The sequence below is a fragment of the Protopterus annectens genome, chromosome 5.part0 (genome assembly GCF_019279795.1).
Source record: "Protopterus annectens isolate FY-2018-M chromosome 5.part0, PAN1.0, whole genome shotgun sequence".
Taxonomy (NCBI): domain Eukaryota; kingdom Metazoa; phylum Chordata; order Ceratodontiformes; family Protopteridae; genus Protopterus; species Protopterus annectens.
The window spans coordinates 1,431,407,989-1,431,434,142 of record NC_056735.1 but is presented as its reverse complement, the minus strand read 5'-3'; the positions used below and the strand labels follow the sequence as shown (position 1 = coordinate 1,431,434,142).

At 40.1% G+C, this 26,154-nt stretch overlaps 1 protein-coding gene across 1 annotated transcript in view; it reads left to right on the top strand.

Moving 5' to 3' along the window:
- The window catches only part of TMTC4 (transmembrane O-mannosyltransferase targeting cadherins 4), a 1,460,040-nt gene that overhangs the window by 1,268,838 nt on the left and 165,048 nt on the right, over positions 1-26,154 (top strand). The window lies entirely within an intron of this gene.

The window sequence follows — 26,154 nt, the reverse complement described above, 5'->3', positions numbered from 1 at the left end:
ACTCCACTTGTCACTTGTCTGGAGCTGGATTTGGAGTTGGCTACTTTTACAGTGTGGGTTCTATCAGTAAGCCATTTAGCAACCCATTGGGTGACATAGAGATTAATGCCCAACTTAGTAAGTTTATCTATGATTCCAGAGTGGGGATGGTGTCAAAGGCCTTGGCAAGGTCTAGATAGGCTGTGTGGACCACCTTACCCTTGTCCATGGCTCTGGAGACTGATTCAAAGAAGTCAATCAGGTTCAGGAGACAAGATCGGCCCTTCACAAACCCAAACTGGGTGGGGTTCAGTGTTTGAAGGTTGCCAATGTCTTTGTTTATAAGTTCCATGATAATACGCTCCATGGCCTTGCAGATAAGGCTTGTCAGACTGATGGGACGGTAGTTTCCGGGATCCAAGGTGGATCCGCCTTGTGGATTGGGATAACTGTAGCTCTGCGCCACTCAGTGGGCACGAAACCTGAGGTGAGGCTATGATTAAACATGACACTTAGGTGAGGTGCCAGTTCATATTGTAGTTCATGTAGTACACAGCCCGGGATGTCATCTGGTCCCATGGATGCTGTATTCTTGGCTTTAGAGAGTGCGTTTTGTACCTGTGTGGCCATTATTACTGGAATTTGGCAATCTTCCGGTATTGAGATGGGCCATTTAGGGGTGAGAGGGGTGAAGTTGGCACTGAATCGATCTGCCAGGATATTGGCAATATCCTTTGGATCAGTATATTTAATGTCATTCTGTTTTAGCTCAGAGCAGATCTGAGCATTGCCATTTAGATTCTTGACATAGTTATAGAATGCTTTGTGGTTGTCTTTGGAATCTTTGGCAATTTTATTTTCGTAACTAGCTTTGGAGGATTTTATGAGGCATCTCAGTTTCTTACTGAGGCTAGTAAGGGAGTTTTTTTGCATCCTGGGATTTTCCTCTTTTCTGCAAAAGTTTCTTCCTTTTGTTGTAAAGTTTGTTTATGGCAGGGGACCACCAGATTGCCTTCCTTTTTTTGGTTGAGAGCATTTTGGTTCTATTTGGGATGGCACGATTCATGCATGAGTGGATGTGCTCGTACAGTGCCTTAGTGTAGGATTCAGCAGTTGAACTTTCAGTTCCCGTCTGCATGGGTGTCATGAAGTTTGTCACTTCTGACTTGAGTAGCATGAAGTTGGCTTTCGAGAAGTTTTTTATGGTGGTTTCTTTACTGGGGGGGTGGGGGTGGGATGTGGATGTTAAGGGTGATTAGCTTATGGTCAGACCTGACTATAGGTATGAAGCATTGATTTCCCATGTTGGTAATGACCAGGTCTAGGATATTGGAGCCCCTGGTGGGACTATGGATTAGATGATCCAGGGCATTGGAATTTATGAATTCCAAGAACCGTTGCGCAAAGGTGTTGGGACATGAGTAGTTTTCCCAGTTAATGGCAGGGTAGTTAAAATCACCCAGTATTAGGGTGGTTGGATCTATCTTAATATTTTCCAGTATGTTTAGAAAGGTGTAGTGAGAATCTTGGGGTATGGTGGGGGATCTGTAGCAAGCTACAATTTGGATTGCAGTCTTACCTAGTGTTAGTTGCACTTGGAGAATTTCAGACACATTGTGTTGGCCAACTAGCCTGGTGGTGTGAATATCCTTGGTGAATATTGACACTCCTCCACCTTTAGTGTTTCGGTCCTGGTTTGGTGGCCGAAAAGTGTGGTAAGAGTTGTAGCCTGGTATTGAGTAGCATTACCTTCAGATTTTGCATGCTTGTACCTGTTACGATGGTGGTTTTGTCCTTTGAAGTTTGCCTAAAAAGGCACTATAGGGGTGGCAAGAGCCTTAGCCAGTAACCTGAATCCCAGGGCGACAGGTGCAGACCATCTCTGGCAAAGCATCGTGGTCTGTCAATCATGTCATCCCAGGCAGACAGATACTGGATCCCCTTTGAATAACACCATAAGCTTAGCCAATTGTTGAAGTCAATCATTTTATCCTTATATTGTGGTATCATTCTGGGCGAAGGCAGGATGCTACTCAGGGCTAGGGTCATACCTGCCTGGGCCACATGATCCGAGAGCTCTTCCATGTCTCTTTTCATGTAGTCCAGGGAGGTTCGTCTCAAGTCATTCACTCCAACATGGACAATGACAGAGTCATATTTGTACTTGTTGTGGAGTGACTTGAGTGCATGCGTTATGTGACAGATCCTGGCACCCGACAGGCAGCTGACTGTAATTTTCTCCTTATTCAACCTGGTGAGAGGGACATCAGTGTGCCGGACTATAGAGTCACCTATGACTAAAGTGTTAGGTACATTGTCTTGCCTTAGGGGCTGTTGCTGGGTGGCACACTGGTGTTGTGAACTATGTGACACATTGGTTGTGACTGGTGTTTGTTTGCGTTTCAGCTTCAGAGGTCTTTGTTGCTTGGGCAGGTTACAGTTAAGGGCCTCTGCATATGTGGATTTAGTGTTGCTATATGTGGGTGTTGGTGGTGCGGGTTTAGAAGGGCTATGTGTTGCTTGAGGTGTAGTGTGGGTGTTAACCTTCTCCTCTTGACTGTTTAGCACAATCTTGGGTGGAGAGAGCTTTGCTTCCATTTTGGCTCGTTTAACATCTTTATCAGTATAGCCTCTTACCAAGAAGTCTTCAGCCATAGATTTAAGTTGAATATTTACATTTTCTTTGTTTGTGTTTAATTTAACCACCCGGGTGAATTGGTTATTCATTATATTGTTAAATATAAGTGGGGGATGCATACTTTGTCTGTGTAAATAAGTATTCTTTTTAACACTCTTTCTAAAAAGGGTAGTTTCATTATGTCTCACTAGATTTTTGTATAGTCTAACATCTAACGACTGTCTGAGTAAAATTTATATTAGACTTATAACGTAGAAAATCTGTGGTAGAATGTAAATAGTCTAAATAAAATCATAGAATACCACACAGCCATTCCAAATTAAAAACAAAATCCTCAACAAAACGTTTATAGAAAATTAAATTATCAGCAAAATTATTTCTAGGGGAAAAGACGTATTTAACCTCCCATTTATTAACAGCCAAATTGGCGTAACTGTTTGCCATGGGTGTGCCCATCACCACATCCTTATTTTGTTTATATATTTTTTCATGGAATAATAATATATTATTATTTAAAACCAAATCCACCAGAGCACAAATTGTGGCAGTTTCTGTTGCTCAAAAGATATTATGCGATGTTATAAACTCTCTAAGATAGTCAATACCTTAGGAATGGATGTAAATAGCACATCAGCATCCAAAGTTACAAAGTAACTATCAGTTACATTATTGTTACTATTATTAGACCATGTATATAAATTTTGCAAAAACTATAATGCGTCTTTCACTGTTGTAGAATAACCAAGCTATTTTAAGTTTATATTCTAAATAATGGGAAATTGGTTCCATTATCCGGCTGCTGGCTGAAACAATTGATCTTAAAGGTGGAGTTAACAAAGACTTATGGATTTTAGGAATACCATATATAAATGGGATTTTAGGTGCTGATATGTGAAAGAAACTTAGTAGTTCCAGCGATATCTATCCATTAAAGTGCATGCCATATACATGACTGTGAATACTTGATATAATATTTTGCATACAATTTCTGTTAATAATTTTATAATCATCACTGTTAGGCATTTCACACATCTTTCGATTATAATAATGAGCATCCAAAACCACCATACCAGCACCATTATCTGCTGGTTTAATAACTGTATTTTTATTTTCATATAGAGACTAAATAGCTTGAAATTGTTAAAAAGTAAGATTATAATAACAGTCTTTATTTGCAATAAAAAGATCACAAATATTGTTTTCAGCTGTTGCCTCAAAAGTAACAACTGGTTCCACCTCAGCACCTGACTTCTGATAGAGATCCTTTGATTTCACTGGATTTGCTGGCTGAGGTTATCAGACATTATTGAGTTTGCTAGGAAGCCTTCCTCTTGGCTAACCTACACCTCCTAATGGAAATGTTTTTTCATTTTTGGTAGAGTGGTACCCCGCACCATCCTGATCAGTCAGTTTATAGGTGTTCTTAACATATCTTATACCCCTGTATGATTTGTGATTTCATTATTCCAGGTCAAGGTGCATATTTCAGCTGTCTGCAGTAATTGTACATTTGTTTTGGGTAGTATTGTGGCCCAGTTAAACTAGTGTTTTTTTTTTTCTCATCCTTCTTTGAGTAACTCCTTCCCTCTGTGAGATGTACTTCATGGCTGACAGGCTTTCCCATGCATCATTTGAAACTGCTAGCTTGGTGGCATTAGCGTTAGCTACTTTTGGGGGAAAAATGTTTCTGGTAGCCATTGCATATGTTCACACAGGCCCTTATATATAGGGATCCATATGTGATCCTTTTCACTCTGGACAGTTTTGAACTTACTCTTGAATCAATTCTTTAGCCTTTTTTTTTTTTCAGTGAAGCAAAAATGTGAGGAGAGAGTGCCCTTCACACTTCAAACGTGAGTCAGCAGCTCTGGTATTACCTACATCAGGTGTGAAGGTGTAGGAATGCAGACCAGTTGTTTGTTTCACTTGTGCAGGAAGGAAAGAAGTTGCAGTTGCCAGGCAGATACTTTCCAAAGAGATTGTTAGCAGGATTTTTTTTCTGGCACTAGGATGTTAACTCTCCTTTGACATATGCTTTGGTCAAAGCCCACTCCTCTAGAGAAGTGGCTGCCTCCAGTGTCAGTTCTTACTTCAAGAATATCCCTGTTAGAGACATGTGTTATGGACAAGTGGCCCTCAGTGCACATCTTCACTAAGCATTATTGGGTTATTGGATCAAACATGACTCAAGGAGTCCAGCTACTTTTGGAAAGTCATGTCAGAACTTGGATACATGAGCTTTGTGCTGCTGTAATGTTCTGGGTTCTTCTGCCATGGTGCAAATTACTTGCTGTTCAGCCCATCTAAGGCTGGCTTCCCTTTCAAATCTCGAATCCCAGGATGGCAAACACCAGAATCTCGAGATGAGAATGTCTAAGGCTTACAAACATGACTGGCCGATCTTTCTCAGGGAAAGGAAATACTTGTCCATCTTGTGGAAGTATGCCCATTTCCGCACTGTAGTGCAATCCCAGAGTTGATTTATATAGTTGGAGGGTGTGGGGGGGCATAGCCCCGCACCTAGGAAGTTTTTACATATGCCGGTGTGTTGAACTTACCTGATGGACAAGTGCTTCCTTTCCCTGAGAAAGGTTGGCCATTCATGATTGTAAGCCTTCGACATTGTCGTCTCGAGATTCTGGCATTCAGCGTTCTGGGATTCAGGATTTGAAAAGGGATCCCTGAGGTCCCATCACGGAGGGTTCTCGGTGTTAGGTATATCAGTTGTTTTCTTACATATCAGTTTCTTTATGAGAGGATTACTTAATGGGTTAGGAATACTCTCTCTCTCACTTTCATTCCCTCTGTGGATGACTTTCACCTTTGCTTGCCACTGCTGTTTTAATTCCATGTATGTTCAACAAAGTATAAGTGTTTTTATTACTATAATAATGAAAATGTCAAATCATCATTATCTGTTGATATGCAAGAGGTGCTTTCTACTGATATGGAGTGAACGGGTGGCTCTGGTGATCACAGACTTGTGTGGCTAGTACATTACATCATAGCATGCATTGAATCAGTTAGGCACATGCCCCCAGATGAATTTCTGAAGTTTATTTGGTGAAGAAGAGATAGACAACCAAGGACCTATTAAGGAGGGACATGTTTTAGATCAAGTCATAAGGTAAGAACATGTCTATTGTTTTGATCTTAATGCCAGAGTTGACAGTATAATCATAGGGCTGTGCCTGGTTGTCAGTCTTTTAACAGTTTAATGTTGCGTCTTTCCTAAGGGTTGTTGATATTTGATGAGACATTCCTATGCTAAAAAAAGTCAATAGTATGGAGGTGCCTTTATGTTTGCACTGAAGTTTCACCTGAGAGCTGTAAATAGTGTGTTATGAAAGGATTGCCTGCTCCAGGGTCAAGCTGTTAAGAGGCACATCAGCAAGTGCCAGGTGCCAATGGTGCAGCATGGCTGCAGTACCAGCACCTCATTATGACGTCAAGAGGGTTATGCCATATGACATAGCTAAAAAAGCATAAGTACACACAATAAAAGAAAGTGCTCACTCAAGCTATTTTATATAAACGTGTGAATAAGCTAATGTGTTACGTAGTTGTCTTATCAGGAAAACATAGTGGGTCCTTGCTACCGTCATGGCAGACTTTCATTTTGCAATTTAACAAGGTAGAGTAAGGCTATAGTATCTGTACTAGCACTAAGATGCAGATTTGAGTTTTCAGATTTCCACAACTGTTCTTAGCATGTGTTGTGCATCATGTATGTAATGTTTACCAGCTACTGCACCCAGTAAGATACTAGCTGTATTCTTGCAAGAGTTACTGTCCAGAAATGAAGGTTCTCCAGCCTTGCAGTTACAACATTGTTGTAACTAGTAAAAGTGTCAGTAAGAAAATCAACAACAAAACACTCCATTCATTCATAACTGAACTTTTTCACACTGGTGATAATATAATCAAATAACGGTTAAATATCGCTTCAAAAACTGCTAAAATGTAAACAGAACCAGATGCATTGGACGGTCAGTAAAAAGGCAGATGAATGCTTAGTAAAAATAAAAAATACAGAAATATATATACTATTTAAAATGCCAGTAGAAGCAAAATGTCTTTAAAGAATAGCAGTATTTCACACACTTATGATTTTAGCCATTTCTGGTTTATATTCATATTAACCCGATAAAAATGAGTATCGAGGTTGACATTATCATCCATTGATTCATTGCTGTATATTATTGACACACATTATTTTGGTAAGTGGAAAAAAGGTAAGAAGTCTCAGTAAAAAAGTAGGACTTAAATAAGAGTTCCCTTAAAGCCCCCAGTTTTTGAATTTTACATTATATCAGTGTTAGCTCTGATGGGAAAAGGAGGCTAGAAATGAAATATAATGATAGGAGAACATTTGGCATTTACAAGAGTTTTGACATACAGATGTGCATCTATGCAGGTTGTATTTCAGTGCAGCAGAAAGGACAGGAACAGCAATTTGGAAAACAGAAAATGCTGTAGAGTGATTAGATGTAAGAATGAGTGAAAAGGAGTCAAAAGGTAAGACGTATGTGAGGTGCTTTTTAAGCAATACCCCTGCTCTGGCAGCTCCATCTAAAAAGTAAAAACCAAAAAAATGGCATTAAATCAGTTTATTTGACTCAATTTTAGGCAAGTTGATGAGCAACAAGAGTAAGAATATTGTGTTTTCTTTGATCGTGGAAAAAATGGAGTGTATGGAAGTCTTGGGATATTACAAAAGTGAAGTTAATTGGGAATTGAAATGGGACAACCATGATGCACTATGTTCTGTTGGTAAAGAGCCAAGAGACATCTTGCAACTGAATGTGATTGAAGTTGCCAACAATGTTGAAACCATACAGACTGAGTTGTTAAATCTGGTAGGTTTGTTTGATATCTGCATAAAGCAACTAAGAATGGCTTTGTCAAATGTAGTGAAGTGATTGTGCAATAAGCTGGAAGCCGTAGAATCTTCCAGACAACAAAATGTTTGAGATCTGCAACAAGGCAGGGGAGCCTGGGGAGATTAAGCAGATGGAGCTTTAATTAATTGAAATAGAAGACAAGGCAAGAAAGTACAGTCTATGCATGGAGTTCTTGAAAGTATAGACAAAATGAATTTTTGAACTTTGTAAAGAAAAAGAGGTTGGAATGGACTGGATTTGCAAAATACTCTTACAGGTGAGGCATTTGCCACTGCCAGAAACTAAACTCAAATATGAAAAATGAGGCCACTTTTTACACAGTTTCTTACTTGTTATAAAAAAATGCTAATACTGTGGAAGATATGGCAACAGGGAGAATTGTCTGTGGAGGGGAGTCTTGTGTTTTTGAAACATGATTGTTCTGAGGTTCCATTAAAACATTAACTATGTATGTCTTGTGGATGCTATGTAGGAATGTAAATTAAGGAGAATGAAATTTTGTCTGTCATTCTCAGATGTACTGAAGGCTTTTTGGGATGCTAAAGTTTTGGCATTTGATAGTATGGATGAAGTAATTGGGAATTTAAGAGAAATGCCTGAGAGAATGAATCATATGTCAGTTGAAAGAGTGATCAGCTTGTACATCGCAATACAGGCAGATAAGTATCCCTTAAGGGACTTCCTCTTAATTTTATTACTAAAATTTTGTGGTACAAATTTTTCTTATATCTAGCAGAAAGGGGATATGTCAGTAAAGCTGACAAATCCCACACAAGGATTCTTTTTTGTTTTAAAGAAAGTCCCATGACATCTGTTCCTACAAGATTTGTCTTTCATTCACTCCTAAAACAATTCACAGTTGTCTTAACAGTCTTAATATATTTCTGGAGAACAAACAACTAAAAGCCCTTTATCTGTCTTCCATGGAAACCAAATCTCCTTTGTTGGATTTCCCCCTTCAGGTAAAGAAAAAAAAATTGCCAAAGAGTATTCTGCAGATACCCTGCCTTTGGTCTCTCTTTCCTGGTTAAAAACATACAAATCCACTGTGGCCATAAGAGTTCTTGTACTGTCAGTCTAAAGACTTTTTGGTATTGCCCCATAGGATACCAGTAAGGGTCAGGAATCTGACATGTCTGGCATCTGTCCTCTAAGATCAGATGTCAGGCTGCTGCTGAGAAAGGAGACAACTGCTTTCTTTCATTTGATGGGCTGAATGGAATACCTCAGGTCTTAGTAAGGGAGGAGGTAGGTGCTTCCCTTATGGAAGTCCAGACGTGTGATAGATCCAGAACAGTCACGATAGATACTCCAAGAAAAAAAATCTCAAAAAATAGCACCTTTAGCCAGCTTCCACTCCATCTGGTATTAAGAGGTCAAAGACTGAATGGTATTCCTTGACTAAAAGGCTTTTCAGAGCATTTCAGTCTCTTCAACGAACTTTTCTGGTGCCCTCACATTTGAGGAAGAAGAAATACCTTCATCTTTCTTAGAAAGGTTTTCTGTCAGAATCAAAAAAGGAGGACTTGATTATTTGTCACAGGTCTCCTTTCCTTCACATTTTGAGTCAGAATCAGAGGAAAATATCTCTTCTAACTCTCCATTTGAGATTTCTTTTTCAGAAACTATTTCTAACATGGAGGACCTTTTCAGTAGGAAGGAAAAACATTTCATATACTTAGAAGAGGTAGTATGACCTTCACGCCGACTCCCCAAACCCCCTAGCTTTTCCATCTGTTATTGGCGCCTTGGAGGATTAATTCAGTTCTGCACATTCTTCCCCTGATGTTCACCCTCTTGCTCCCAGAAAACATGATATGCTGCATAAGGTACCCAAATCACATAAATATCTTTTCTGACACCCTCAGGCATAAGGATTGATCTTCCAAACCCTTAGCCTGTTCTAACCCCAAACCCAGTTTCAAAGATGGAAGGGCATTTGACAGATATGGCAAGGAGTCCCCTTCAGATTGTTGAGTGGCCGGAACATCGAACCACATATGGCCAAGATGAAAACATTGTTTTTTTCAGAACATCGAACCATTTGCATGGAGGTTGCTGTAGGAGAAAATTACCATTCACTTCAATGTAAGTGCAATCTCAGAGTTGGCGTATTTAAGTACCCGGGGATGTGGGGGGGTGCAGAGAGCCCCCCTGCTGCAGGAAAAAAAAAGGGGGGGTATTTAGGTTTTGATGTTCCAAGGTTTCATGCATATGTTCTCAGCCATATGTGGTTTGATCTTGTGGCCGTTCGACAATCTGAAGCAGACCCGTGGCAAGAGGGTTTATACCTCTTTAGTCCAAGCCTTCAGAGCAGTAAACTGCCAAGCCCATATGGCCAGATTTCTTCTTACCACATTGTTTGACACAAGTCACATAACTCTAATTTGCTAAAACCTCCATGACTAAATATACTATCTTCAGTTTTTCATGTACGGTATACAGTTATACATCTATACTTTATGTAAACTATAGTTAAGTTTTGAGCATGTTTATATTTTAGTTTTCAGAAATGTGTAAGTATAGAACTAGACAAATATCATGGAAAGTAATATAGATATTTATGTAGCTTTCATTTAGCCCCATACAACTAGGCAGAAGTATCTATATTTTATTTCTTTATTTTGTACATTATAGTTTTTATATGTTTGCCTTTGCAGTTGCTTAAAGCACTTGTGTCATTATACTTGTAACATACACAAGCAAAATTTAAGCAATATACTTTTGAAAAGGGCAACAGATTTTTCTGTTTCTTTCATTACAATTAAGATTTTATTTACTTATAGTTATTGAATGCAGAGAGTTTTTCTATTTAAGATGAACAAATATTTGAATAGTATTAGAAGAACTTTAATGAACAAAAAAATGTTTGTTTTCTAAAGGGAAATGAAGGAAAACGAATCTAGCTGCATCAGAGTTGTATCAGATTAAAACAATGAGTATAAATAATTGTTTAAAAATTAAAAAAGAAGCTGCATTGTCCATGCCTTTTCAGTAAAATTTAATATGTGAAAATATGTGAAGTAGTATATAACTGCTTTTGCTGGTGGAATATTACTAAAACTTTGGCCCACAAATGTGTGCACTGTTACAGAATATGCTGATGGAAAATGCTAGGTGGGTCACATGATGATGATGATGACGACGACAGTGATGCCTTATTTGGATAGTCGCTTCCCCAACATCTAATTGTGAAAACAGAAAGCAACTTGCAAAACTCAGAGTAAAGCCATGTGAAATTCTGTTTGGGGAATTATGTAGAGACTAATCGCTTCAAAAGTTACAGGAATTACTGCTTTGACTGCTGCAGGATATCCTTGGAGACAGAGCTCAAGCTGTATCATACTGCCTATAAAGACTCATAGAGTTCTGTTTTGGACTTTTTTATCAGAAATAGTAAGAGCATAGTATATCTTTTGGCAGAAGAAAACAGTTTCTAGTTCAGATGTTTGATAGATTTTTATTAACATTTTGTGCCTGTTTTGAATGTTTTATTTTCAATTCCTCCTGCAAGTTCTGTGCTGTTTGCACATTTATTTGAAAATAAAATGCACTAACTTCCTTAATTCAAGGAAAGAATTTTATTCTGTTATCTAACTTTGAAATGATTATTAGTTTAAATGTTTACTCATTTTGCTAGTTCCCATACCTGTGTGGTGTCCAGTCTGTAAAGGATGATTACTCACAGCTAATTGCTGCAATTTGAATATTTAAAAGTGGGCTTATTTTAAGCAGGGTCAACCTTAGCACCTGTGGGTCCAATTTGGATAATTTTGGCGGGGGCCCCCTAGCTGATCCCCTACCTACCACCCTAACCCTCCCTCCATATTGGCTTCCTTGGAAATATGACTATTTCAGATTAAGTGTCACGAATGTATGCTATCACTGCATAATACAAATAAAACAATATGTTTATTTTTTAGCTTATGTTTTGTCATAAGACATGTTTAAAAGAAGTAATCCTGGATTACCTCTGATCCAGCATCTCCTGTGATTCCTCTCTGTGTCTGCTTAACTCACTCAGGCACACCATATATGGTCATGGTGCTTCATCAGGTAGGTGCACCCTGACTTACCAAAACATGTTACTAAACTCCTGTAGTACTGGTCAGATCTCCTGAACCTGGGTATAAGATCACTAGATCACTGCACGCACCCCTTCAAAAGTTACAGGAGTTACTGCTCTGACTGCTTCAGGATAGCCTTGGAGACAGAACTCAAGCTGTATTATACTGCCTATAATGCCTCATGGTGTTACTTTTTTTCTTTTGTTCTCTTTTCTGTCTTTGTATCATTTGCTTTCTCTGTTTTCCCTTCATTTAACTTATACTTTACTCTTTTTCACATCCCATGTCCAACAATAATACATAGTACAAGTACTTTGTTCTCTGCAAATTATTTTCACAGAAATATTATACTGCATGGTGCTATGACAGTGTACAGGTACTCTTACTAATTTTACTGACTAAATTTTTGTAACACATCTGCTTATAATTGTGTTCATTTGTACTGCATATTATCCTTATCTGTCTTTATATGCTGGCTCTTTCATTGCCACTGTTGCATTAATATTGATTAAAATTTGTATTTTTGCTGTCCTGAGCCTGAAAATGGTCCAGGTGGATCAGTGTTCTACTTTATTTAACAAACATCAAATAAATAAATAAATAAAATATTTTGTAAGTTAAGTACTCTACACAATCCAGCGTCTTTTGGAGGCGCTGGAGTTAATGCCAGACAGGTCATGCTAATAAGAAAAGGCTCATTTTGAAACATGAAACCTGGTAAAATCTTCAGACTCCTCACAGTCCCCAGCTCTTGCCTTCCATGCCAGTGTCCTGAAATGTCAAGAAGTACTGGGCAAATGAGTCAGTGGGTCTGCAGTTAATGCTTGTGGAAGAATTGGGGGAAGGATGAAAGGTTTGTAAACTCCATTATATATTCTCATCTTATTTTATCCTTTTCTTTCTTCATGGACATTCAAACATCTCCAGTACTTGCTCTAAATGGTTGGAGTTTCTTACTCAATTAATTCTGATAGCTTCTTACAGTCAATGTGTTTCTCTAGAATATTCATCAAAAATAATATTAGTAACCTTTGGCCTCTCCTTAAAAACAGCATTGGTCACAAACCACACCACTTGTAACAATTTCTTAAAAGTGTGTTTCTTATTTATTTAATTATTTGTTAAAGTCTGTGAGTGGACTAATACATGCAGATCTTTTCAAGCTATATCACTTATCACAAGGGCAACAGTAAGGATGTGCACAGGTATAATTTAGATTAGTCAATAAGCATCATGTTTTAGTAGATGGGAGAAAAGGAAAATATCTTAAAGAAGTAAGGTTGCCACCCGTCCCGTTGTCAGCGGGACACTCACGGTTTAAGCCACGTTATCCCGTTGCCCTCTGTATCAAGTAGTGGGAACTGAAAAGTCCCGCTTTTGCGATTGCACTGAATTGCCGTGGAAAAGCCGCAATTACTTCCGGCTTTTTCACGGCAATTCAGTTACATCACCAACCCGGACCTGCAGGCAAAGCTGCTGCCTGTTAGGTCAGGGTGCTTTAATTCATGCAGCAATTGGCTGCAATTCATGAAAGGGGAGGGGATTGGGGTAGGAAGAGCCCTGCAAAGATTGCGGCTGTAGGTACACTTTGTTTTAAGCGCTTCTACAGTCGCTAAAAAAAACGACCAAGATTTTTTTTTTTTTTTTTTTATAACAAGCAATCCAGCCAGCCAGCCATCCTCCTCCATCCATCCAGCCAGCCAGCCAGCCATCCTCCTACTCCTCCTCCTCCAACCAGCCAGCCAGCCATCCTCCTCCATCCAGCCAGCCAGCCAGCCATCCTCCTCCATCCATCCATCCATCCATCCATCCTTCCATCCAGCCAGCCATCCTCCAGCCAGCCAGCCATCCTCCTTCTCCATCCATCCAGCCAGCCATCTAGCCAGCTATCCTCCTCCTCCATCCAACCAGCCAGCCATCCTCCTCCTCCATCCATCTAGCCAGGCAGCCATCCTCCTCCAGCCAGCCAGCCAGCCATCCTCCTCCTCCATCCAGCCACCCAGCCAGCCATCCTCCATCCATCAGTACAGCCAGCCAGCCATCCATGCAGCCAGCCATCCATTCATGCAGCCAGTCATCCATCCAGCCAGGCATCCATCCATCAAGCCATCCATCCAGCAACTACTCCCACCAACCAGCTAGCCACTCCAGCCAGCCATTCATGCAGCCATCCATCCATCCATCCATTCATTCATGCAGCCATCCATCCATCCATTCATGCAGCCATCCATCCAACCATGCATCCATTCATTTAGCAGTCATTCATCCATCCAGCTGCTACTCCCACCAACCAGCTAGCCACTCCAGCAGCCATCCATCGTACCCATAACAGCATCTCCTTCACCACTCTGGTGGTGACGTCATGGCAGAGGGTGTGGTCAGTGTCATATTGGCCACACCCCCATGTCCCACTTTGGCTCGCTTAAAAGGTGGCAACCCTATAAAAAAGTCCACTCTGATATAGGATAGTATAAGAATATGCAAAACCCACAGAGTTTCATCAGCTTTCTATAATACACTTCTGCCTATAACTGCCCCCCAATCCAGTCCAACAGTTCCTTAGCTTTAAGATTCTGCTTTCTCCTGGATTTTGTATTTGAATCATTCTTTTGTCCACCTCCACCGTCAGCCACTTAGCACACGTACATAATATTTCACTTCTCTATGATTATTTCGGTCTCACCTGTGACTGCAGCAGCTTTTCTGTGCCATACATACCTCTCAGCTGCCCAGATTGTCATGGAATGTCCAGATTTTTGCTTCATATTTTTGGCTTGTTCTTCTTAACATTTGTGGTTTTCTTGCAACTCACTGAGGACTAAAGTCACTAAATAATATTAATTTGAGTTTCAAACTTCATATCCTACATGCTAATGCAAATCATATTATTCTAGCAATTTTCTAAGTATATATTTAAAATCTGTCCCTATTTGGGCCTTTATTCCCCCATTATTTTAGGCTTTGTCCAAATTTCTTGCACTGAGAGATTGAGTGGTATGCCTACCATAGTGCTGAAATAGTAACATTCTGTCACAAGTCTTAATGATCAGAAGTCATCTCATCACACTGTTATGCTTACCCGCGGTAGTGGTGCTGCAGTAGCGTTGTTGCCTCACAGCAAGACGTTGTCCTGTTCGATTCTCAGCTAGAGCGTCTTCTGTGTGGAGGCATGCGTGAATGGGCGTGCCTTTGTTGAAGGTTGTGCATCAGGGCTGGTAACTCGACATGTAAAAATCCACTACCAAACATTAGCGGACCGGTGTTCCGGGATAAGCCGAAAGACACAACAACTGTTCCATATTTCTATCTTATGACTTATAGTTAAGCAGCCAGTAATAAATCGCATGTCAGCAGGAGAAGCTAGTGCACAAAACCAGATAGTTAATCAAACCACTTTTTAGTTGAAATCCCTATTGAGCTCTCAAAAAAATAAAAGGATTAAGCACTATGAAAGCATGAGCACCTAACACTGTGAGCATTACAAGAGGTGTGAAGCTCCTTGACCCCCTTTTTGTGCTTCTGATAGGTGGAGGTGGTGATTATATGGTCAAAGGAGAGGCTGATGGAATAATATTAACTGTAAGTTTAAGTATGAATAATTACTCGATGAATGGTAGAATAGATGCCAAAATTTAACAGTAAGTTGAGAACTGAAAATTGATAATGATAAATGAGTTTTGGTGGATGAACTGCAGAAAGATTTTGGAATACTAAAAGCAGACTGAACTTGAATTATAAAGTAAGGAGTGACACAGTAAGGATTACAGTAGGTGCACAACATGTCTTTTGTGGCAGAGCTATTAGGTTGAATGTCTCTTTGCTGTCAGAGGACTTTCACTAATGAGGTACAGATAGCACCGTGGTTTAATATTGAATGTAGCAAACAGTGTCAGTTAAGATGGAGGGGAAATGGGATAAAGGTGAGGTGTCTGAGAAGTATCTGTACAGTGAGAATATTACAGGGCATGTAAGGTGTATGGGGAAAATGTAGTTAAGGAGAATGGAGAAAATGAATGTGTCTAGCTTACACATCAAAATAATGATAATGTGACTTCTGTTATGGCGACCAAGAGATGAGCACACCAACTCAGATGCTCCACCATCCACAGAAGCATGTTATGTAAAGTACCATCGGAAAATTTACCCTACCAGGCATTAACAAGGTATTACTATATTAAAAGAGCTAATGACCAGCACGTGAAGAATAAAATGAAGAAGAATAACTTATGAAAAGTCTGTTGCTAGAGCTGGTGACAGCATCTGGGACCGAGCAACACGTGGAACCATGAGTAACTGTGCAACCTCAGTCAGACAAGACCCCACATATTGAACAAGCAGAGCTCACAGACATCTTGCAGGAAATCAGGGAAGTGAAGGAGATTCTGTAAACGTATGTTGCTAGAACTGAGGAAAGTCAAATAACAGTAACACTAAACACTCAATCCGACGTCATTCACTTGTTGGGAGATGCACACAAGCTTACTGCTTGAGTCGAAGTGAGGCAGGAATGTCTTCAGGTAATATTAATAGATTTTCAGGACTGAGCTAGAAGAAAAAACATAAGGTTAGTTGGTCTCCCAGTATGCGTGGAGGGTAGAGATTGTCCTAGATTTGTCAAAACATGTTGGGCATTTTGACTGGTGTGGAGGAAGCCCAGATGTGATTTGCAGAAGGAACCACCATAATAATGGGTGATTGGAATGCTACCATATCCCCAACAGATGTCTCAGGTGGTCACCGCAGGACACACATTACAAGTCAGGGTAGACTTTTCAAAACCAGCTTAGCATCAGTGGGATGGATGGATGTTATGGACACAGGTGGTGCACCTCTCCCTGAGCCAGGGATTACTTACTGTTCACCAATATACAAGCAGTGGTCACACAGCGATAGAACATAGATATATATATATATATATATATATATATATATATATATATACACACACACAAGGAGAAGAAATATTTAACTAAAGAAATTATAACCCACCCAATCTCACTAGCAGATCCTGTCCCAGTGCAGGTTCTCTTGATCTTGGAGACTGAGAAAAATCTTCCTAAACATTGTTGATTCCCAGCATACTTGCTTGCACAAAAGTCTTACATTAAGTAGTTAACTGAGACAATAAAAATAAATGTATCTGAAATGCAGGAGGTAACTGCTGTAGGGTGGGATGAGCTCAAAAGTAAAAGCAAACAAACCACACAACTGGAAGCTAAACAAAGTAAGGCAAAAGCAAACAAACAGTGCAGAGACCTACTGAGGGAGCTGCTCATAGTACAGCTGAGTCAGAGGCACAGAAATGAAGCTGAATTAGCCAGACTCAGAGAGCTTAAAGCATAATTGCAAAACAAGATAACTCAAAAACTTATGTTCTGTAACTCAACCTTTAAACATATCACTTTTGCAAACACTCCAGAAGCTCTTAGAGCACTTGCGCTTAAGCATAGACAACAGGCTGTAACAAGAATAGTAACAAAACTCTGGGGAAACTGTGCAAAAGTAGTGGGAGGTCACCCCAGATGAAATACAGAAAACTTTATGAGTCTACTATGTACAACTTTATACTACCCAAGCTCATGAGTCCTGAAGAAACTGAAAATGTTCTAAATGGGATCACCTTGAACATATTGCCTTAGATTCAGAGGAACACACTTATAGCCTCCATATCAGAGGCAGAAATATAGGAAATCTACGAATACCAGGCTACGGGTAAGTCTCTGGGATCTGATTGCATCCCATGGGACCTAATAGAAAATATATAAGGAAGACCTAATAGGGAAATGAGGGTTCTGATGAATAGGATATTACAGGGAGAAGCCCTCCCCCAGTCTTGGAAGCAGGCAGTTAATGTTCATATTCTAAAAGAGGGTAAGAATCCAGTGTTCCCTGAATCCTTCCTTCCAGTCTTTGTGTTGAAGCATGACTACAGGATCTTCATGGCCATTCTTGCCCAGAGGTTGGCAACATTCCTACTGACCTTACTTTACATAGACCAATGTGGCTTTATAGAGGGACATCAAATGTATGATAACATACTACGTAATATGTGTGTTTTGGGTGACTCTCAGGAAAAAAGGAAGCCACACTTATTGTTAAACTTAGATGTGGAGAAGGCATTTGATAGGGTAGAGTGCTCTTTTCTCTATAGTGTTTTGAAAAGAATGGCCTTTCCTGATACATTTATTAACCTCATGCAGAGCTTCTATTCAGGGTTGACAGTAGTAGTCAAGATCTCTGCAGGATTATCCTCCCCCTTTGAGATGGGGCACCAGATAAGGCTATACTATGTTTCCTCTGCTGTTTGCACTTTATCTGGATCCATTAGCCCAATCAATTAGGAAGTCTCCTGTACAAGACTGTAACTGGGGTCCCCATTAGCTACAAATCTTTCTATTTGCAGATGATATCCTACTCACACTGTCTGACCTAGCAAAAGATCTAACAACTCTTTTCCATGTAATTAAAAAATTTGGCCGCTTTGCAGGCTATACTATCACCGTGCAGAAAACTAAAGCAGTTGCTCTGAACTTAAACTTTCAGCAAGAATTGGCATTTAGGTATCCCTTCTTACTTGAGAGCAACAAGTTAAAGTATTTAGGAGTATGGATCATAGACATATGGCTACAGTCTATTGCTCTTGCCTACCAGGAAATTCAACACACGGCAGTAACACATTTCTAGAATTGGAAACTGCCCCCTTTGGACCTAGATCAGAAGACCCAGGCAGTAAATTGGTTTGTCCTACCACTATTGCTACATGCGATGCAAGATGTAGCTTCCCCTCCACTGAAACCACTTAGAACACAGATTATAAAACTATCTAAAACCTTAATCTGGGGGTGGGAGGCCGCCCCTGGGTGTCTTAGGAAAAACTGGCATTACCAAGACATCTGGGAGGAATATCAATCCCGAATATGCAACTTTACTGGGAAACCGCCACCTTCACTATAGTGATGAAGATCATCTCTAAAAGCTACAAAGTATTATGGAAAGATATGATACTAGTGAGATGTGATGTCCCAGCAGGAATAGTTTACTTGGATTTGGTTATCCTTGAGGAGGTCTCCCGGGACCACCCTCCTCCAATAAAACCACTCATGCAGCAACCAGGAGCTTTATTTAAAAACCCACGTCTAAACCATTTGAGAGAACTTGTACTACAGATAGGCTACCCCCAACTCAGAAACCAAGGTCCCTTCCCCAAGAGTAACTGGGGAAAGTTGGGAATGCAGCTACGATATAGATAGCAGATGTTAGATAATTGAAGAATACTGGAATGGTAAGGGGTAGAGGCAAAATGTACCCTTCCATAGTTCCACCTGGAAGAACGGGGATTAAGTGTGTTATTGAGACTGCTGGAATGTTATAAAAATGTAGCCCTCAGGGAAAGTGACCTTGCCCAGTTAATTAGCCAGTTTAGGAACAAAGATTCAGTGGGGCATCCAAGGGTGTCTGCTTTCAATGAGGCATTGTTGCTTCTCAAATGCACGCAAATAAAAAACTAAAGCAGTCTGGGACAAATCTGTAAACACCCAAACAGAATTCCAGAAATGGCTTACATATTTGAAACCTCTATACTCCTTCACTAGTGACTGAAAATTTAGAATATTTGGATGAAAGTGGCTGAACAAATACTTCTATACTCTGACCAAATTAAGAAAAATCTTCCCAACGATCTCTGTGGACTGCTATGCACTGCCATTCTCCTGAAGAGGGCAGTTGGCTGCCTATATTCCTTATGCGCTCCAGCTTAGTTCATTTCCAAACTCAACCTGGGCAACTGCTTCATACGGTATTTCACAAACCACTGGATATTGACACCCAGTTGTATCTCTTTGTTTAGCCTAAAAAAGACATGCCCCCCGATGCCCTATTGCTTTAAACATGCTTATTGTAAAAGAAGCCATAACTAAGAAATGGAAGCAAACGCAACCACCAGAACTTACTGGCATACAGCAAATGCTTACAGAGGTGATGACTTCTGGGTTAAGATTATTGTATGGGCGCCCTAGAACAAAACTCCAACAGAAATGGAGCCCCTGGCAGGCATACACATCTGTTCTGCAATCTTCATAGAAATGGGAATATTTTCTGTATGAATGTTCATAAGTTCATAGGAGGTTACAAGGCTAACGGCCCTAGGGCCTTTACAAGCCTAGCTGTGTATAACAACTGTGCACCCTAATTGACCATATTTAGATGGGTCAATGTTATAAAAATGAATGATCAAAAGATTGAACACTGTCATATCGACCACAAAAGAACGAAAACAAAAAAGACTGAACAGCCAGAACAGCTAATTTTTTCCCAGGGAAAAAATTTGCTGTTTCCAAAAAAAACAAAAATGTATTTGTTTATTTATTTATTTATTTATTTGCAATTTGATTACCGGGGAAGTCCAGTGGGCCGAATTGACCCATTTTAGGTGGAGGCCCGGGGAGAAAAGCTCCAAGATGCATTATACAATTTAGATACAAATGATAGTACATATTAAAGATCTTATGTAGAATAGTTACTGGTAAATGCATTCAGTATCATGCATAGTTAACAAATTCATTAAGCTTGAAGGTAGGGATCACACAGTTTCATTTGAGGAAAGCAGGTATGGGTTAGGTGTGGAAGCAGTTTACATACAAACCTTTTAAGAAAATGTAAATACGCTTTACATACACACATCAACAGTAGAATGCTATTTACAATGTTTACAAGGTTGGGCTGTGTGAGGGTAGCTTTAGGAGGTGAGAGCTTAGAGAGAAGCTATAGAAATTGTTGAGAGCATAGATAGGCTCATAGGAAGATAACTATGAGAGTTGTAGAGCGTGGGAACCAGAGCGAGAACCCCCTTGAATTAGGTTGGGTGAAGGCAGGTACATTTCCATTTAGTGGACAGTTGTTTGAATAGTTGGGTTTTGAAGTTTTCTGAGTTTGGTATGGTTCTTAGTGTGGAGGAAAGGGAATTCCATTTTTTGCCTAGTGAGAAAGATAGGAGAAGTTGGCCATCAGGACGTTTAGGTTTATGGATAGTAATTAAGTTCTGATTTTCAGATCTGAGAGCTCTGTTGGGTGTATAAGGGTGAAGGATGTTAGAGCAGGACATTTTGTTGGGTGAAATATGAGTCTATGTGCAGTAGTGAGTTGGAGATAGTCTAGGTAGTTTGGGAGTTCAAGCCAATTCAGGGACTGTAGGGTTAGGCAGTGATGGGTGGTATTTTTAGATTTAGAGGCAAATTTAGAGATTTTGTTGTAGCAGTTTTCTAGTTTAGAGGTGATAGAGGAGGACAGGTTGGATAGGAGAGTGGCTCCGTATAATAAGGAAGGAAGAAAGTAAGTCGAGGCCAGAGTTTGCCTGGTAGAGTTGGAGAGAGAGCGATTATTCCTATACAGCATACCTAGCTTTTGGTGGGTTTTCTTAATATTTTGTTGAATATTAATATCAAACTTGAGGTGTTCATCTACAGTAATGCCAAGTAGTTTGGCAGAGGGGACTACTTCTATAGGTGAGTTGGTTTGACTATAGACTTTGAAGTTGTTTTTATCATAGGAGAGGTTCTTTGTGGGAGGGAATAGTAGAATCTTTGATTTATTTGCATTGAGAGAGAGGTGGTTTTGGCACATCCAGTTTTCAGTTGTTGAGAAGGCAGTTTGGGTTTTAGTCAGCAATTCAGAGAGGTTTTTGGCAGAGCAGATTAAGGTTGAATCATCTGCGTATTGAATGATTTTAGCATCAGGAATAGCAGTGTGAACGTTATTGATGCAGATTTTAAAAAGCAATGGCCCAAGGATGGATCCCTGTGGTACGCTAGTTGAGGTAGGTAGGAAGGAAGAGATGGAGTTCTTCCATTTGATTGCCTGTGATCTGTCTGATAGATAGCTGGAGAACCAGGATAAAGTATTATGTGAGAGATTAAGGTTTGAGAGATGACAAAGAAGGTGCTTCTGGGAAACAGTATCAAAGGCTTTAGACAGATCGAGTAAAACAGTAGAAACTAAGCCGCCTGAATCTCGAGCCTGATTGACACTTTCTAGGAAAGAGTAGAGCGGTTATTGTGCTATGGCCTGGATGGAAGTCATGCTGGGTAGGAGTGAGAAGATTGTTTTGGGTCAGGAAAGGCATAAGTTGGAGGTACATGCATTTTTCTAGGATTTGGGAGATTGGTGAGAGCAAAGCAATGGGGCGAAAGTTTGAGATGCTGGTATTTTTGCCTCCTTTATGAAGAGGAAGAATATAAGCTGAGCACCAGAGTTTGGGGACGTATGATTCTTTTATGGATCGGTTGATAATGATGCTGATTGGGAGTGCAATGCCATCAGCAGCACATTTTAGGAAAGAAGAGGGACTATTGTTGGGAGCGTTAGAGCAAGGTTTAAGTTTGGACAAAAGTTTTTTTATAAAGTTATTGGAGATGGGTTTGAGTTCAAACAGATGAGGTGAGTTAGAAGGGGGAGAGTGTAAAGCAGTTGGGCTATTATTGGGAAATGTCTTGGTGAGGGTAGTAATAGTGTCTATGAAAAATGAGCTAAATTCAGAGCCTAGTTCAAGATCAGATTTACTTGGGACAGGACAGGGATTATTCTTGGAGCCTGGATTGAGGAGTGAGTTTACTGAGTTCCAGAATTTTTGGGGGGTTTTATTGTTATTGGACTGAAGTTTGATATAGTAGGATTTTTTGTCTTTGGTGATTAGTCGTTTCACACGGTTGCGGAGCTGTTTATATTGGAGCAAGGTATTGTCCAGTTTATTGTTTTGGTAATGCTTCCATAGTTTGTCTCTGTGGTGCATAATCTGTTTTGTCTCTTTGTATAGGCAAGGAGCAGTTTTAGTTTTTATCCTTTTGTTTCTTAGTGGGGTTAGTGAGTTTAAAGTATCAAGGAAGGATGTTTAGAATTTGCCAGTTCATTTGTTTGAAAGTATTTGAGAAAGTAGTTGGGTTGAAGCTACTAAGGTTACGAGTTTGAATGTACTGATGCTGGTGTGGGGAGGAACTAGTTGAGCGATGCATGAAGGCTGGAAGGTGGTCACTAAAGGTATCAGGAATTGGGCCAGAATGGGTTATTTTATTTGAATCTGAGACTAGGATCCAATCTATAGTGGATCTGGGTGGGTTTATTTTGTTAGTTCGAGTGATGGAGAGGATTATTTGAGTGAAGTTATAGAGGTTAATGGATAAGGAGGGAGAGGGGAAATTGATTTCATTCCAGTCAATATTCACATCACCAAGGATATAAGTTTCATAGTTAATTTCAGTAGAGGCCCATAGGAGAATATTTTTGAGTGTAGAGATATTGTTACCAGGTGATATATATAGGGCAATGATGCAGATATTTTTATGTTTATTTAGTTTTAGAATTCCAGCAGTTAGTTCAGTGTTCTGGAATTGGAATTTGGAGGGGAATTAAGGTAAGAAGGTTGGAGTAGACTAGAATGTAGGACCAGGGTTAGGATGGATATCACCAGCTTGGACTAGGTTGTTGAAGGAGATATCCTTTAGCCATATTGGTCTACCAGGCATGAATTGTGGTAGATTGTAGATTGGAGCAGGTGACAGTATCTTGACTTTAGAGAAGAAGAGTTTAGGGTGGAATAGGTGCAGAGAGTTGGGCTAAATGAGAGAAGAGGAGATAGAGTGGAAATGGGAGTAAGAGTGAGGGGGAAGGTGGGTTTGTATGGTAGTTGTCTTTGTAGGTGGTATTGGACAAGCATAGGTGGAATATGAAGTAGCATAGTATAAGGGAAGTAGGAACAGAAAGAGGAGGCTGGGGGACTGGAGGATGTGATAACTTGAGGAGAGCATGTTGGAGCAAAGAGAGAGTGGTATGCATGGTTAAGAAAATAGAGAAGGCTATGAAGAAGAAAGGGTTTAAAAAGTGATGGAGGTATTCTAGAGATTTAAGGAAAGAGGAGGGGACTATAATTATTGGGTGGAGTACAGATTACAGAGTTTAAGAAGGATGGCTATAGGTGGGAGGAGTAATGAGGGGGAAGCTGGTATTGGGTAATTAGGCTGAGAGGGTGGGGTAAGATAGGAATAAAGCTAGCAGTACTGGAGCGGGTGGGAAATGGGGGCAGGGTAGGGGAGTGGAGTGAGCCCATATGGCGAACGAAGCGGGAAAGAACACTAGAGGTGAGTATGGCAGAAAAAGTATCAGCAAAGAGCAGGTTAAAGGCTGTAGTTGGAGGTATGAGCTAAATATTTCCAGCTAGAAAAAGAAGGCTGCCTTTACAGAGGGTGGTTTAGCAGGGAGGAGAAAATATTTACAGTCTAAAGATATTAACTCATAACCAACTGTTTGTGAAAAAATAAAACTTGTTGGGATTATAAAGAATATCCAGGATTTATATTGGTAGATGCTGCACCCTAATGGTAGAAGGAGATAGCAAACAGCAGGGATAGTTAGACCAGTCTTAGGTTTAAATATATTCTAGGGTAGTGATAACAGGATGGGGAAGAGGGCAAACGGTCTGCAGGAGGCTGCTAGAATGCACACACGGGAAAGCAGATTAACTCTATAGATAGTACATCAGGTCTAAATTTAATTAGTGTTAAGCAACATACATTTACACAATCTTGTTGGGCGGGTCTTCTCAGTAGTATTTTTCTAAGTACCAGGCAAGCTGGCCAATTCAGGGTGTCTTCAGGTGATGGCCGGAGGTATTCCTTTTGCGTTTAAAGCAGGGTGGGAGCACCCAGGATGGATTACTGTAGAGGAGAGGGAGCCAACACTGAGTTAGTTAATATTGCAGCTGTAAAGGGGAAGGTAGAGGGTAAGGGATGTTTAGAGAAGAAAGGAGGGTGTAACAAAGCACAGTAGTAGAGAGAGGCTATGGTTATGTGAGGCTAGAGCAAGTATGTAGAGGAAAAATAAGTTTATATCTTTATTAATCACGAAGAATACCCAGTTAAAACAGATAATCTTTATTGAGATTCCACGGGTTAGCTTTCTCATCTGCTCATTTTTCTCAATCATGTGCTTCATTAGAACATCCATCTCTCAATTTCTCGCGCCCAATTCTACATACCACGCACCCATCAATTTTACTGAATACAGTACTACATACTGGCAGTAGGCGCTGATGGGGTTGAGTGGTTTTGAGGATGGGGATGATGTAATTGATATGGAAAATGAAAATGTTCAGGCAGAAAATTGATGACAAAAAAAGCGCTTTCAGAGATGGATTACTATAAAAGAACATCTGTCTTAACTGGCTCAGTGTTAACTGTTCTCTCTTCTTATTTTACCAGTTGGAGTATTTCACCATTTGTTCTACCTTGTTACAAGTATGTAGAGGAAGATTAGGTTTAGGGGATTAACAATGGAAAGCAGCAGACATTATGCTATGAACAATATAAGTTAGGCAATATAAGCTCCATTAAATAGAACAAAACATTCATTCAGCAGTTCATCATGCTATCAGTGACCCTAGTCCGTTTGAGAGGACAGGGTTATACAGCAGTATAGCCAAATATAAGCAGCAGAAAGCAAGGGGTAAATGATAAAGTAATACTATAAAATCTCTAAACAGTGCAATATATAGTGTTCAACAGACTAACACAGTAAACTACGATATGTTCATGCTGTGCAGTAACTTGTGCTGAACAGTTTTCAAAACAGTTTTCAGAACAATGTAAAAGCCATGTGGTGCCCTTATAGAGACAAATGGAAAAGAAAAAGAGCTGCTAAGCCAGTAATTAAGCTAAAAGCTCTAGTAGGACCATTGATCCACCTTGAAAGAGAAATAAAGGCCTTCAACGATATATGTTCACTGGCATCCTTTTAGTAGGACATCTGGAGAGCAGACTAGGCCAGCAAAGTGCAAAAGGCGATCCCTGTATACTCAGACTAAAGTAATGCAGCTGGCGACAACATAGAGAGAGACCCACTCGTCCCAAAATGCAGCTTACAGCTGCTAAGCCAGTAATTAACCTAAGCAAAGGGCAAATGACACAGTACAAAGCAAGCAGTCGAACAGTACAGTATATAGGGCAAAACTGTCCCCAAAACCGTGTAGAAGCTGTGCAGAGCCCTTATAGTTACAAATGGAAAGAAAAATGGCTGCTAAACCTGATTTTAAGTGGAAGACTTGAAGGGGGATTGTTATTCCACCTTAAGAGGCTATCCGGCATTCAGCGAAGCACTTTAGTTGGCATCCTTTTAACAGGACATCATTACACCAGGTTTCTGGTCGTGACAAGCCAGCAGTATTCAAGCAAGCCCCTTGTATCCATACAAAATGAATGCAGCATTAGTCAGTGTAGAAAAGAGCCCCACTCGTCCCAAAAGCAGCTTGCAGAGGTCAAAAACACATGTAGGTCACAGATAAATGAAGCCGTCAGCACGAGGCCAACAATAACCATACAACACAGTTACAAACATTGCATTGGTGTGATAGCCATCAGCACAAGGCCATCTATGACCCTAAAACACAGTTACAAGTAAAAACGCAGAGTTTAGCAGAATAGTTGCTTAGAGGCTTGCAAATGATAGACAGATATGCTGAAAAGACCTACTGGGAGGCAAAAACAAGCAGCCTAAATAAAAAAACAAAAAAACAAAAAGAAACACA